We start from the raw sequence: 14,801 nt of genomic DNA, 5'->3' as shown, positions 1-14,801 counted from the left end.
CTGTACTGTTGCGAACCTAAACGATTCTGGACTTCGCCTCCGGGTTGAGTACGCAGGAACGTGGTTGACGTTTCACATGTGGCTGAACACTTCCTGTGTCCTTAAATAACGTAACTATCTGGCGAACGGTCCGGACACTTGGATGATGTCGTCCAGGATACCGCGCAGCATACATAGCACACGCCCGTTGGGCATTTTGATCACAATAGCCATACATCAACACGATATCGACCTTTTCCGCAGTTGGTGAACGGTCCATTTTAACGCGGGTAATGTATCACGAATCAAATACCGTCCGCACTGGCGGAATGTTACGTGATACCACGTACTTACACGCTTACGACTATTACAGCACAATCTATCACAAAGCGAAAAAAGTGGTCCAACTAAAACATTCATATTTCTTAACGTACTACTCGAATATGTAATAAAAATGGGGGTTCCTATATTGACCTATGGCAGCACCATCTAGCGGGCCAACCATAGCGCCATCTGGTTTCCCCCTTCAAGCTAGACGAGTTTCGTTCTATGTAGTTTTGACGCTTGATGCTTATTTTGTGAGATATTGTACATGTTTTTTCATTACAATCGACTGTGAGAAAGAAAATGCTGTGCTGCACTGAGAAAAGAAGCTGTAATAGCGGAGCATTTAACCAGGCAAACTATTTCTCCCATATATATATATTCTTCCCCCTTCTACATCCAAAAATTGTATTCAGAACTATCTGCTGTTTTTTTTTTTTCTCGCAGTCGATTTTATCAGAAACAAAGACTGATAATTAGAATACTACTACAGAATATCAATCGTATCAAACTTCGTAATGCTACCAGTTCGCATGTTAAAATTATGCGAACTACTATTAGTGAAGCTACAGTCTTCATAGATCCAACAACTGCAGACGTCATTCACATATCGCATATACCAATGATCCCAACAGATTTAGCCATTCATTTTAAGTGGGTTCACAATCAAGCCTTCGTTGGCAGCAACAGGGAACAGCCCTCAAGGTCAGAGACAGGGTGAAGAGTAGATGGACTGCGGTGGTGGTGGGGGTGGGGGGGAGGGGGATGGACATAAAGAGTGGGAGAACGCAATTAGGGCGTACACATATAAGCCAGAACATAATAACCACTGCCCACCGCGACATTGGATGTCTGGTGGCTCTGCAGACACGTGACGCGATAACAGAAGTATGTAAGCGCAACAAAAAGCACTCCGTCTTCAGGCCACAGGTGGCCCATCGGGACCATCCGACCGCCGTGTCATCCTCAGCTGAGGAGGCGGATAGAAGGGGCATGTGGTCAGTACACCGCTCTCCCGGTCGTTATGATGGTTTTCTTTGACAGAAGCCGCTACTATTCGGCCGAGTAGCTCCTCAATTGGTATCACGAGGCTGAGTGCACCCCGAAAAATGGCAACAGCGCATGGCGGCCCGGACGGTCACCCTTCCAAGTGCTGGCCACGCCCGACATCGCTTAACTTCGGTGATCTGACGGAAACCGGTGTATCCACTGCGGCAAGGCCGTTGCCCAAGCGCAACAAACACCTTCTGGAATTACAGTATGTTCAATAAATAGGTTTGGTGATACAATAACACCGCCTAACAAAAAAAGTTAAGCACCAAGAACATAGGCATCGGACGTCTATGTAGTTTCCTACACGTATGCGCCATGTAGTGAAACGATAAGGGTTAGCGTTGCAGTTTTCTGTTAGAATTAGGAAAGCAGCAACAGGCCGTTGGTATTTCTCACGTTTAGTTCTGTTACTGGGCGTTCTTGGGTACAAAAATGACGTGAATGGCGTCACAAAGTGGGTGAAAACTGAGATGCCAGGGATTCGTGTGAGATAGACTTATCAGCCCCTGACAGTTTGTAAAGAGTTTCTGTCTGAGTCTCCATTTGGCCGGCTGGTCGAATCGTGCAATACTCAGACTTGTGGCGCATTCGGATGTTGGACTGCATGGGAACGTGAGGGCAGACATAGTCGTCATCAAGGTTCCGGTAATACACTCCTGACAAGTGCGGTTGATAAAATACCAATCTGTCGACAAATCGGTATTTTTCCAAGAAATATCGATATATATCGGTGACATCTTCCCACCGATATGAAAATAGCAATATCAAGTGCCTTTATTTTTATTTTATATTGTTATTTATTTATTTACTCGTTCGGCATCACAGATGCGTAATTTACAATATTCTTATCACTATATACTGAAAAAGAAAACAATATAATTCTACACTATATTAGATATGTTTTTGAGCCACTCTATGTCTGAGTCGCTGAGTCTATGTATGTCCATGAGTTCACCACCATAGCCATACACTTTGCACACGAGTAGATGGTCCGTTGTCTGTATTTCACCACACTCACATACAGCGCTGCCTGCCAGGCCCCACTTGTTCATCAGGTGTTTACATCTCCCAACACTCGTTCTGACCCGGTTTAGAGCTGTCCACACTCTTCTTGGTAGGTTGAAGCCATCAATCTTCTTGTTCGGATCGTGTACTAAATTTTTGTTCTTAAATTCACTTGCCGACCATACTTCGTTCCAGGCCGTTCTCGGCTCAAAGGCTTGTAGTTCTTCACCGATTTTCCAAAAAGGTGATCTGGATTTAAGCCTGTTTGTCGGTGTCAGATCTTGGTGGATAGGGAGGTCCGGGTTGTCTATAATTTTCCTGTAGGTTTTTAGGGCTAGCTGTGATCGCCTGATTTCTGGAGGCTCTATGTTCGCCAGTACAGGAAGCCATGTACAGGGGGTGGCCCTGAGTGTTCCCGAGATTATTCGCATTGTCTCCCTCAGCTGGACATCCACTTTAGATACGTGTGCACTTCTCCTCCAGACTGGTGAACAATATTTAGCTACACTGTAGACAAGGGCTAGTGCTGAAGTCCGCAAAGTGCTCGCTCCACATCCCCATGTTGTTCCAGCCAGTTTTGAAAGGATAACATTGCGGGATTTTAGTTTTTGCTTTGTGTCTTCGAGGTGTGAGCTGTACGTTAGGGTCCGGTCTAGTTTCACTCCCAAATATTTAGGCTTATCCTCATGTCTTATGCTTTGGCCATTCGAAAAGATCTGTAATTTTCTGTGTGTCTCTCTGTTGTTGAGGTGCATTATAGTGCTGGTTGTTTTGTTGGGTTGGGAAGTAGGTGCCACTTGGAGTAATAGGTGTTCAGGACTTCAAGGTCTGCGTTCAGTGTTTCATCGAGATCGTTGTAGTTTTTACGCTGATATGCGATGGCCAGGTCATCTGCATATGCAAATTTGCGTGATTTAGTTTCTGGCAAGTCAGCTATATATAGATTGAAGAGAGCGGGTGCTGGTGCCGAACCCTGTGGCAGACCATTATTCAGAACCATGCTCTTACTGTTCGTGCCATGGAGGGAGACCTTCATTTTCCTGTTCGTTAGTATGTTCTTGAGTAGTTTGTAAGTCTGCTTGCAATTTATGATTCTAGTTAGCTTAAGCAGTAACCCTTCAATCCATACTGTGTCGTAAGCTGATGTGAGGTCTATGAGGACCAAGCCAGTTTTCATCTTGTTCTGGAAGCCTTTCTCAGTATAGGTTGTGAGGGACAGCACTTGATCGCAGCAGTTCGTACCTGGTCGGAAATCCGCTTGGTAAGTTGGGAGGTTGGCTTCGATGTATGGAGTTTAGATTAACTCGAATAATTTATAGGAGGTACATAGCAGGGATATTGGTCTGTAATTCCTAGGATTATCTCCAGTCTTTCCGGGTTTCAGCACTGCGATGACTTTTGCTTCTTTCCATTCCTTAGGCACAACCCCCGTGCTTATGCATTCCGTACAAAGTTTGGCCAGCCACCTTCTTCCTAAAGTTCCCAATTCCTTTAAGAATTCTGGTAGGATGTTGTCAGGTCCGGCTGCTTTTCCTGTCTTCATTAGCTTCAAGGCCTGGGATATCTCTTCTGTCTCCACTTCTTTTACAATGCCCATGTTGGTTGGGTTATTAAGCAATAAACTGCTTAGCTCTTGGGAAATTTCTCTCTTTTCGGCTGTTTTTAGCTGGATTTTGGAGGTCTGTTTCAGGACAGCTGCAATCTCAGATGCGCTGGTTCCAAGAGTCGGCCTAAATAGAGCAGAGTCTTAGCATGAAGAAGCTGAACGTATGCCAGTTCAACATAGAAGGCTACACGAGGACCAAGGGAGAAATCCTCAGAAAGATTTTAACGAGAGAACGAGTAAGTGTCGTACTCCTGCAAGAGACCCACCTCACAGATGAAACCATCAACCGACTCAAAGTACCAGGATTTACAGCTGTGAGCTACACTGGACACGACAAACATGGCATAGCCACCCTAGTGAAGAAAGAACTCCTAAGGAATTTGGACACCAAAGTGGTACCAGCAGAGCATGCGATAGGCATAAAACTGGGAGAGAAGACACTGTATAATGTGTACAAACCTCCATCACAGAAATGGCCCACAGGTATCCTACCCGAGGCTAACCACCCAGCAGTTTACGCTGGTGATTTTAACTCTCAGCACACCAGGTGGGGGATACCCGAGATCCACAGCTGAAGGGACTGGACTAAGTGACTGGGCAGACAACCGGGACCTACACCAACTTTTCGACCCCAAGGACACAGCGACCATCAATTCAAAGGCGTGCGGCACAACGTCAACACCTGACCTGACCTTCGTCACACGTGGAGCAACAGGTAACCCCGTGCGAGCTATAAGAAGGGTCCTCGAGGCCAGCACAATCCAGTAATAGTGGAGATCGAACTATCAATCCCAGTCATAAAAAGCCCCCCAATCCCCCGGTGGAACCTAAGGAAAGCTGACTGGAATAAATACCGATCCTATGTAGAGAAAACGATAAATCGGATACCACCAAAACCTGAGAACTACAAAAGATTAGTAAACTTAGTACAAAAAGCGGCCCTAAATGCAATTCCACGAGGATCGAGAAAGGAATACACCCCCTGCTGGACGAAAGAGTGTGAAACACTACTGGAGGAATATGAGAAGACTGGGGAGGAGGAGACTGCAGACCAACTGATCAACGCCATGAATGAGGAACGTAGGAGTAGATGGAAGGAGGCGATGGAGAATCTAGATTTTACCCACTCCAGCAGGAAGAGCTGGGGCCTGCTGAGGATATTTTATATTGTATTTTTTCATAATTTAAGGAACATTCTTGAAGTTCTTATTTTGAAATTATAGTACATTATTTTACTTTCACTGTGTGAAGGAGCTTTCATCACGTCCAGTCTTTCTCTTTGACTGTGCGAAGCAAGTAACGGTGGCACAAAAATAGTAGTCCGACTGCACTGGGGATCGCGGTGTGACTGAAATACCAATATTTCCAATTTGAAGAATTAACACATCAGTTGCGTTGAGAAACCAATTTTAACGCAACTAGAGTGCTATTTCTTCGCATCGGTATTCTTCAAAAACAGTAGCTGAAAATGATCAAAACTCTGAATGACAAGATTGTTCTTTGCGGTGGGCGGAGGAGACATGCGAGAGGAAATGCTGACGTGTCCGGAACTTGGCGTTACCAGCAGAAACTGCAAAGTTTATCTTCACGACGCAATTTCGACACTACAACTGCTAGAAATGGAAAAAGAGGGAAGTCGACATGAAGTGTTGCAGACGAATCCGATATGTGACGCAATCAAACGACACTTTTCATTGCGCCACTTACATGCAGTTACCGTAGTTAGAAAAGTGGTTATCGCTAAGTGCAAAGGTGCATGGTTTTATTTCTTGCTCCAAAGGGGATACTGCTAGTCTGCTGATGTCCAGATTAGCTAATAATAAATCAACACTTAAATGTACAGCTCTGAAACAGGCAGTATATTTACAATGTGAAGCCGATGTTTCTATGGGCCAGTACGTCATTTTTTCTTCCGTCGATATATCGATACATTTTACCGATGCATCGAGAGCCGATAACGACAGTTTCGATTTAGTTCCCGATATTTCTAAAAATATCTACAGTCCTACTTCTCACCGAGCGAAGTGGCGCAGCGGTTAGACACTGGACTCGCATTCGGGAGGACGACGGTTCAATCCCGCGTCCGGCCATCCTGATTAAGTTTTCCGCGATTTCTCTAAATCGCTCCAGGCAAATGCCGGGATGGTTCCTTTGAAAGGGCGCGGCCGACTTCCTTCTCCGTCCTTCCCTAATCCGACGAGACCGATAACCTCGCTGTCTGGTCTCCTTCCCCAAAACAACCAACCAACCAGTCCTACTTGTGACAACCATAAAGTAGGATCGCCATAATGTGCACCAGGCATATCGTTATAAGCGTACTTTGGAAAGGTACAGCGATTTTACTCCTGGCGTCATGGTATGAGGAGTCACCACATAATAGCTAGCAGCTGGTAGTGAGGGAAGTCCGACGGCAAAACGGTACATCATGGGCATCCTAAGTCGTCATGTGTTACATATACCGTGACAATATCGTGGTGCCATTTTTCAACAGGACAACGCTCGTCCACACATGGCAGTGTCTCCATGAACTGTGTGTTATGTTGATGGACCCCACGGCCAGCAAGATTCCCAGATTTGTGCGCGATAGTACATGAGGGATCAACTCGGTTACTAATTCTGTCGCAGTTCCAGAATCTAAGATATCGACAACGAGTTACAATGTTTGTGGGCCGGCATGTGTCAGGAGAAGATACATCATCTTTATGACACCTACCTCACCTTAATCCAGGCCAGAGGGGACACAACGTCTCGCTGATACGAGTTCTTTCTACATTTGATTCGATTTTGTAATCACTGAAATATACAGTAGTATCTTGCTCTCTCCAACCGTGAGTTTAATTTCGTACCCTCTTCCGCTTCTGGGTTCTCCAGTTTTTTTGTGTCAGTGTACAAGAGTATCATTCCCGTGGCTGAGACTAGAGGACGGTGCCTCAGAGTAATCTTTATGAGCGTCACCAGGTGACGACTCTATGAAGAGAAGAGCAGGGTGTGTGTGAAGCTAGCCGATATGGCAGCTCGTGACGGGGGTGGAGGGTATTCTACGTATTCTGTCAGAGCGGCTGGAAAACCCGGTGCGCCGTGTGTTTCTTGCAGGCGGCGTGTTTGTCTTTCATTACGGCGAGATGCCGCTTCGTTAAGAGCCGAGAGCAGTGTGTGGCGCGTTCCCCGTCTCTCATAAGGCCCGCAGCGATGCGCCAGGCAGCAGAGTCTGAAGGCGCTCTGTGCGATGCGGGGCTGCCTACAGGCAAGGCGCTCAGCCGCAAAGCCGCATCCGTGTCACCCGCAGAAGGTACGTGTGAGGGTGTTTCTCTGCATTCGGCACTCACGTCGCGCCGGGGGTGATCACGAAATGTGCTAATAATTATCTGGTACAATACTTCGATGGAGAGGAACAGGGGTACAATCCATTAAGGAAGAAAACCATTGCTGAAGAAAGAGACGGGAGAGAGAGAGAGAGAGAGAGAGAGAGAGAGAGAGAGAGAGAGAGAGAGAGACGGCGATTGATTGATTGATCGACTGATTGACTGAGTGGGGAGTTTAGGGACTCAAAAGCCACTTTCGTAAGACAGAGGGTGCGCTAAAAGTGGGCGGAACCAGTCAGGGGGGAGGGGGGGGGGTCAAACTACAAAGCGAGGGAGTTAAAAAACACGTAGTAGGAGGCATTAAAGGGTAGGCCAAATCTAAAAACTGGAAGGATAAAAGAGCGGTCCATGCTGAGAATAGTCATGAGTCCTAGACCTAGAAAACACGAGGTGCGGCCCCAACCTCCATCATCCTGCCCCCGCTCCAGCAGCAAAGCAAAGTTTTGTAACTGATAATAAAAACCATTTTCGTGTAGGAAACTAAAGTGCAGATCACCCATCCTTTAATCCTCTGGCAATATCAAAGACAAGGAATCTGCAAGTGATTTTTCAACTTCTCGCGGCGTAACGATGCCAGAAAGGAATCTGGAAGGCTATACTTTGTACGAAGGGCCAGAAGAAGGGGACAGTTCACCAATATACGGGATACCGCCAGTCTGGCTCCACAACCACAGTATGTGGGTGGTTGTTACGCAAGAGAATACAATGGGTGAGCCTAATATGATCGATGTGACGACGGCATAAGACAGTGCACTGCTTATGAGGGGAGCTGAAACAGTAGTCTTCTTGATTGCGTGGAATTTATTATTGAGAGCAGTAGCGGAGCATATGTCATTCCACTGTTCCATTTTTGGTTGAAGAGAGGTTTGATATATATCCGCGTATTTGCATCTGGAATCATGCAAGGGATTTGGGTGGGGGGGGGGGGCAGGGAAGAGCTAGAAAAGTATGCAACAAATGATGATGCCCATGTTGGTGTTTTAGCTGCTGTCGCGGCTAATCCGCACATCAGTAGCAGACAAATTGCGTGAGAATCGGGAATCTCAAAAACGTCGGTGTTGAGAATGCTACATCAACATCGATTGCATCCGTACCATATTTCTATGCACCAGTAATTGCATGGTGACTCTGAACGTCGTGTACAGTACTGCCATTGGGCACAAGAGAAATTACAGGACTATGACAGATTTTTTTGCACGCGTTCTGTTTAGCGAAGAAGTGTCATTCACCAAGAGCGGTAACGTAAACCGGCATAATATGCACTATTAGGCAACGGAAAATCCACGATGGCTGCGACAAGTGGAACATCAGCGACCTTAATGTATGTTAATGTATGGTGCGGCATTATGCGAGGAAGGATAATTGGCCCCCATTTTATCGACGACAATCTAAATGGTTCAACGTATGCTGATTTCCTACGTAATGTTCTACCGATGTTACTACAAGATGTTTCACTGCGTGACAGAATGGCGATGTACTTGCAACATGATGGATTTCCGACACAAATCTCGCATGCGGTTGAAGCGGTATTGAATAGCATATTTCATGACAGGTGGATTGGTCGTCGTAGCACGTTCACTCGATCTGACGTCCTCTGATTTCTTTCTGTGAGGAAAGTTGAAGCCTATTTGCTATCGTGATCCACCGACAACGGCTGACAACATGCGTCAGCGCACTGTCAATGCATGTGTGAACATTAAGGAAGGCGAACTACTCGCTGTTGAGAGGAATGTCGTTACACGTATTGCCAAATGCATTGAGGTTGACGGACATCATTTTCAGCATTTATTGCGTTAATGTGGTATTTACAGGTAATCACGCTGTAACAGCATGCGTTCTCAGAAATGATAAGTTCACAAAGGTACATGTATCACAATGGAACAACCGAAATAAAATTTCAAACGTACCTACGTTCTGTATTTTAATTTAAAAAAAGCTACCTGTTACCAACTTTTCGTTTAAAATTGTGAGCAATATGTTTGTGACTATTACAGCGCCATCTATCACAAAGCGAAGAAAGTGGTCCAACTAAAACATTCATATTTCTTTACGTAGACTACTACAATATGTAATAAAATTGGGGGTTCTATTTTAAAAAACGCAGTTGATGTCCGTTTGACCTATGGGAGCACCATCTAGCGGGCCAACCATAGCACCAACTGGTTTCCCCCTTCAAGCTAGACGAGTTTCGTTCTTTGTAGTTTTTTCGTTTGACGCTTATTTCGTGAGATATTTGGCCCTGCCACGATCAATGGACTACCCTGTATATCTCGATTATATCTATGTGTTAAAAAACTTTGTAACCTATGTCCGTTCGAACGTTTATTAAACTATCGTGTAGAAATTTGAAGTAAATTGGTCAAGAACTTTCCGATATTTTTGGTATCAACTTGCCTTTATACAGCAGTACGTATAGATTACAATTTCGAGTTCCATACCTGCAAAGGGGGCGAAGTCGAAACGGGGGCCGTAATGTGCGTTCTCAGACAATTTCCAGGCATACCCTAGGTTAGGACTTACACCGAGGTGCCACAGATATTTAGGAACTGCATCTTTGGGTTCTCTAGTCTCTTTCTAAATTGCATTGTTGGGTTCTCTTGTCTCTTTATACGGGTGGACGTACAATAAATAATGCAACACATTGTTCTTCTCGGCCAGTTTCTGTTGAAAGCATGGGAAATTTGTTGTGCGACATCGTGGAATATTCCCGCTTCACACCGCTGTAATTTTATGAAGTTCGCACAGGTGGCAGCGTTATTCGGGGGTCTTCAAGGTGGTGTCTGTGACGGTGGTGCCTTCCAAGCAGAGCGCTGTCACTTTCTTTAGAGGGAAAGCTAGAGCATCGCAGATATTCATAGGCACTTTGTCTATGGACACCGGGCAGTAAACAAAAGCACGGTGAGTCGTTGGGCGAGTCATCTGTCACCGTCGCAACAAGATTGCGCAAACTTGTCCGATCTCAGGCGGGCCGGTGTGCCGCACACGACTGCGACTCCTGCGATGCTGGAACGTGCGGACACTCTCATTCGAGGCGATAGACGGATAGCAATCAAATACCTCCCTGCTCAGCTGGACGTCTGTTTGTCATCTTCTCTGACGGTACTGCCGCCTCGTTTCTTAACCCATTTACTGGCATCACTAACTTCCTGCCTTACCTGCCTGTGAGTGGCAGCAGCAGCGCTTATCGATAAGTGGACTCTCGTACCATCTTCGGAGCGACCGATAGCATTTCCGGGTCGTCGTCTGTCGAGAGGGCAGTCGGCATGCAGCAGTAATGCAGTCGGGGACGGACCTGAGTTCAGTCGGGGAGTGTTACGCTTGGCTGCCTGTCTCACCTAAAGTGTCGTTAGAGTCTCCACCCCAGACCGACCCTTGGAGCACTTCTGAGCACCACTGTTTGTTGTTTGTGACTGTCATATTATTTGGTCACAGGTGCTGTGCCAGGCCTTCAGCCGTGTATTAATATTGTCTGTTTTATGTTTAGTATATGGCCTTCATCCGAACTTCATAACAAATTTAAGACAGCGCCTTCAGTCGTGTTTCATTTAAAATTGTTATTGCTCTGTATTTAGGCCTTCAGCCGCGTTTGTTTCGGAATCTCTGGCTTTAATATGTAAATCCTTGTCTGTAAGCCTTATCTTGAATTCTTGAAACGGCCTTCATCTGTGTTCTGTAAATGTTTATCTTCAAGTTGTCTTTGATTATTTTGAGTAATTGTTTGGGCCTTCAGCAGACAAGATAAAGTTTTCTTAAGATGTTTTTTTGTTGTACTGTGTAAAAGTTTATCCTTAAAGCCTCTCTTTTATTACGTTAAAAAAAAAATTTATTGGGCTTTCAGCCCAAGAATTAATTTGAATTTTCCTTAATATGGCCTTTAGCCGAAATTTGTAAGTGCTTGGCTTCTAAATAATTTCCTTAGCTCATCTGAAATATTACTTCGGCCTTCAACCGAGAAGATATTGAATTTTACTTAAGTAAGGCTTTCAGCCGTTTCTCTAAATTCTGGTGTTCTAGAAGGAAGTATTTGAACTTACTGGGAGAAGTTACTTGGGCTCTCAGCCGTGAATAGATATTCGTTGTTTTAAAGAGAAAACTGTACATTTGTTTCGAGGAATAAAGATGTGTTCAAATGGCTCTGAGCACTATGGGACTCAACTTCTGAGGTCATTAGTCCCCTATAACTTAGAACTAAGTAAACCGAACTAACCTGCGGACATCACACACATCCATGCCCGAGGCAGGATTCGAACCTGCGACCGTAGCGGTCTCGCGGTTCCAGACTGCAGCGCCTAGAACCGCTCGGCCACGTCGGCCGGCCTTAAATTTTCATTCTAAATAAAAAGGTATTTAGCTGAGAGAGACTTAACCTATGACCAGATTATAATTTTGCAGTGAAATACATTTACAATTTTACGTCAGTTAGGAAAATGTTTGAAAAGTAATACTGAACCTATGTCCAATTTATGATTCTACAGTGAATATCAATAGTAATGTTATAAAGACCATTCAGTTCGAATAAGCGCTGAAAGTAATAGTGTGTATTGTTATCTGTTATATTTATGCAGATAGTTAGTTCTGCTCTGTCAGCTCCAATGTTACCGTGAACATATGCAGATGTCAGAGCTCATTGCACTCGCGCGTGGCAAAGTATAGGTTGTGTTTGCCCGTTAAAGTTACTCATACTTATTTTCTTGAACAAGAATGTCAATATATATTTACTAAGATGGTACCTGTTCTTTCGGAGATGTCCGAAAGAACAGATACCGCCGTTGACCAAGCAGCTCGTTAGAATGAAATTACAATGAAATGAACACCCTTAGCTGTTTACAGGCTTTGACATACGTTAACGGGGTCAGATGAAGATGTGTGCCCCGACCGGGACTCGAACCCTGGATCTCCTGCTTACATGGCAGACGCTCTATCCATCTGAGCCACCGAGGACACAGAGATAAATCCCTGCAGTCGCGCTATCCTCTGTGTCCTCGGTGGCTCAGATGGATAGAGCGTCTGCCATCTAAGCAGGAGATCCCGGGTTCGAGTCCCGGTCGGGGCACACATTTTCATCTGTCCCCGTTGACGTATGTCAACCCCTGTAAGCAGCTAAGGGTGTTCATTTCATTGTAAGAATGTCAATCATTCTCTTACCTAATTAAGCTGGCGACCGTTTTCCTTATTCTTTGAACAGTGTAGATAGGTAAAATATTGGTTGTTACTGTTTAAATATTTACGTAATTCTGACTTTCATTTCCGATAAGCCACCCCCGTTAGGTACAACGCGGTCAGCATAACAAAATTCCTCTCAGAGGGTAACACTGCTCTGTTGCTTTCTACCATAATTGCTGTAACAAGAATAATTTAATTATACGAACTGCCTTCAGCTTTGAGGTTATGGTGTAGTAGTAGCAGCAGCAGCAGACAGAAGTGTTATAAGGTGTCGGCTGTGACGTCGCCCATAATTGCTGTAACAAGAATAATTTAATTATACGAACTGCCTTCAGCTTTGAGGTTATGGTGTTGTAGTAGCAGCAGCAGACAGAAGTGTTATAAGGTGTCGGCTGTGACGTCGCCCATAATTGCTGTAACAAGAATAATTTAATTATACGAACTGCCTTCAGCTTTGAGGTTATGGTGTAGTAGTAGCAGCAGACAGAAGTGTTATAAGGTGTCGGTGTGACGTCGCCCATAATTGCTGTAACAAGAATAATTTAATTATACGAACTGCCTTCAGCTTTGAGGTTATGGCGTAGTAGTAGCAGCAGACAGAAGTGTTATAAGGTGTCGGTGTGACGTCGCCCAGCAGAGAAGGTACCACGGGGGTATGTAGGGCCTCCGAGTAAGGTGGCGTAAGCCAGCCTCACTCGAGAGGTTACGTTGAAAAATAGGCTTTATAGCCAAAACAGTGCGGAATAATATGGTGTATTGGAATCCGGAATAAAACCAACCTGCTTGCTTAGTGAAAGGCCGTCGTATAAAAAGGATAAACCACTACCCATATAAGAAAATTACGACTGTTATGCGTAGTGTCAATCGTCGAAGACTTCGTTCCGATATCGCGGAATAAAAGCAGTTTTAGGCCTTACGACACCCTCCCTGAATACCGGCACTGGCGTTGTGGTTTGCTCCAGCCTGCCGCGATACGCACTGAACGGCTGGGCGCCGCCGTGTTGCACGAGTGCTGCGCCGGTACACCTCCCCCTCACTCCCCCACTCCCCCCTCCCTCCCTTCCTTCCGTCCTTCCTTAAGCACGCGCGGATCTGGAGTATTGACTCGACTTGTCGGCGGCGGCGGTACGGGCATTGATTAATAACGGGGCAAACATTATTATTTCGGAGCGCCGGCGGAGGGGGTGGGAGACAGGGAGAGAGGTTCCGATGGTTACGGTAAACGCGGGGCTTTCACGGCGCTGTGGAAGCCATTAAGTAAGATACATAGACAATAGCAGTGTAGGGGGGGCGGGGGGCTGACAGCGGAGCGGTTCCTGCCCTACGTCTGTTGTTGCTGCTGGCGCGGCACATACCGGCTGACGGCTTCTCTCTACTGGTCGGATCTGCATCTACATCTCCGCCTAGTGCGTGATAGAGGGTACTTTCCACTGCCTCATCTGTACTGCTATATGAAGACAAGTCGTCGTGTACCGTTGTTACGAAAAATCCCGCAAGGTGATCAATTTACTTCAAATTTTTACACGATTAACAAAAATTCATTCGGACATAGGCTGCATATTTTTCTAACATATATCGAATATAGATATGTAAATATAATATTTGAAGTGGCAAGGTTGTTACCAAAAATCTCAAAAAGTACTTGACCGATTTATTTAAAAATTTTTCCATCATACTCAAAAGCGTATTCGGACAGACACAGGCTACATGGTTTTAAATACACTGAAACGCCGAGGAAAGTGGTATAGCCACGCGTATTCAAGTACAAAGATACAGCCGGCCGCCGTGGCCGAGCGGTTCTAGGCGCTTCAGTCCGGAACCGCGCTGCTGCTACGGCCTCAGGTTCAAATGCTGCCTCGGACATGGATGTGTGTGATGTCCTTAGGTTAGTTGGGTTGAAGTAGTTCTAAGTTCTAGAGGACTGATGACCTCAGATGCTAAGTCCCATAGTGCTCAGAGCAATTTTTTCAACAGATAAACGGTATGTGAAAAGGCAGAATACGGCGCTGCGGTCGGCAACGCCTGTATAAGACAAAAAGCGTCTGGTGCAGTTGTTAGATCGCTTACTGCTGCTACAGTGGCAGGTTATCAAGATTTAAGTGAGTCTGAACGTGGTGTTATCGTCGGCGCACGAGCGATGAGACACAGCATCTCCTAGGTAGCGATGAAGTGGGGATTTTCCCGTACCACCATTTCACGAGAGTACCATGAATAGCAGGAATCCGGTAAAACATCAAATTTCTCACATCGCCTTGGCAGGAAAAAGCTCCTGTAACAACGGAACCATCCACGACTGAAAAGAATCGTTC

The 14,801-nt window shown here is 45.5% G+C and overlaps 1 non-coding gene and 1 pseudogene across 1 annotated transcript; one reads left to right on the top strand and one right to left on the bottom strand.

Moving 5' to 3' along the window:
• Positions 1 to 1,413: 1,413 nt before the first annotated feature.
• LOC126428499 (5S ribosomal RNA) lies at positions 1,414 to 1,531 on the bottom strand (annotated as a pseudogene).
• A 10,777-nt stretch (positions 1,532 to 12,308) lies between these two features.
• Trnar-ucu (transfer RNA arginine (anticodon UCU)) lies at positions 12,309 to 12,382 on the top strand. The gene has a single exon. It is a non-coding gene; the product is annotated as a tRNA-Arg (tRNA).
• The last annotated feature ends 2,419 nt before the right edge of the window (positions 12,383 to 14,801 follow it).

The sequence above is a fragment of the Schistocerca serialis genome, chromosome 12 (assembly GCF_023864345.2).
Source record: "Schistocerca serialis cubense isolate TAMUIC-IGC-003099 chromosome 12, iqSchSeri2.2, whole genome shotgun sequence".
Lineage (NCBI taxonomy): Eukaryota > Metazoa > Arthropoda > Insecta > Orthoptera > Acrididae > Schistocerca > Schistocerca serialis.
Note: the sequence above shows the minus strand (reverse complement) of the source record. Positions and strands in the feature narration are given on the sequence as shown.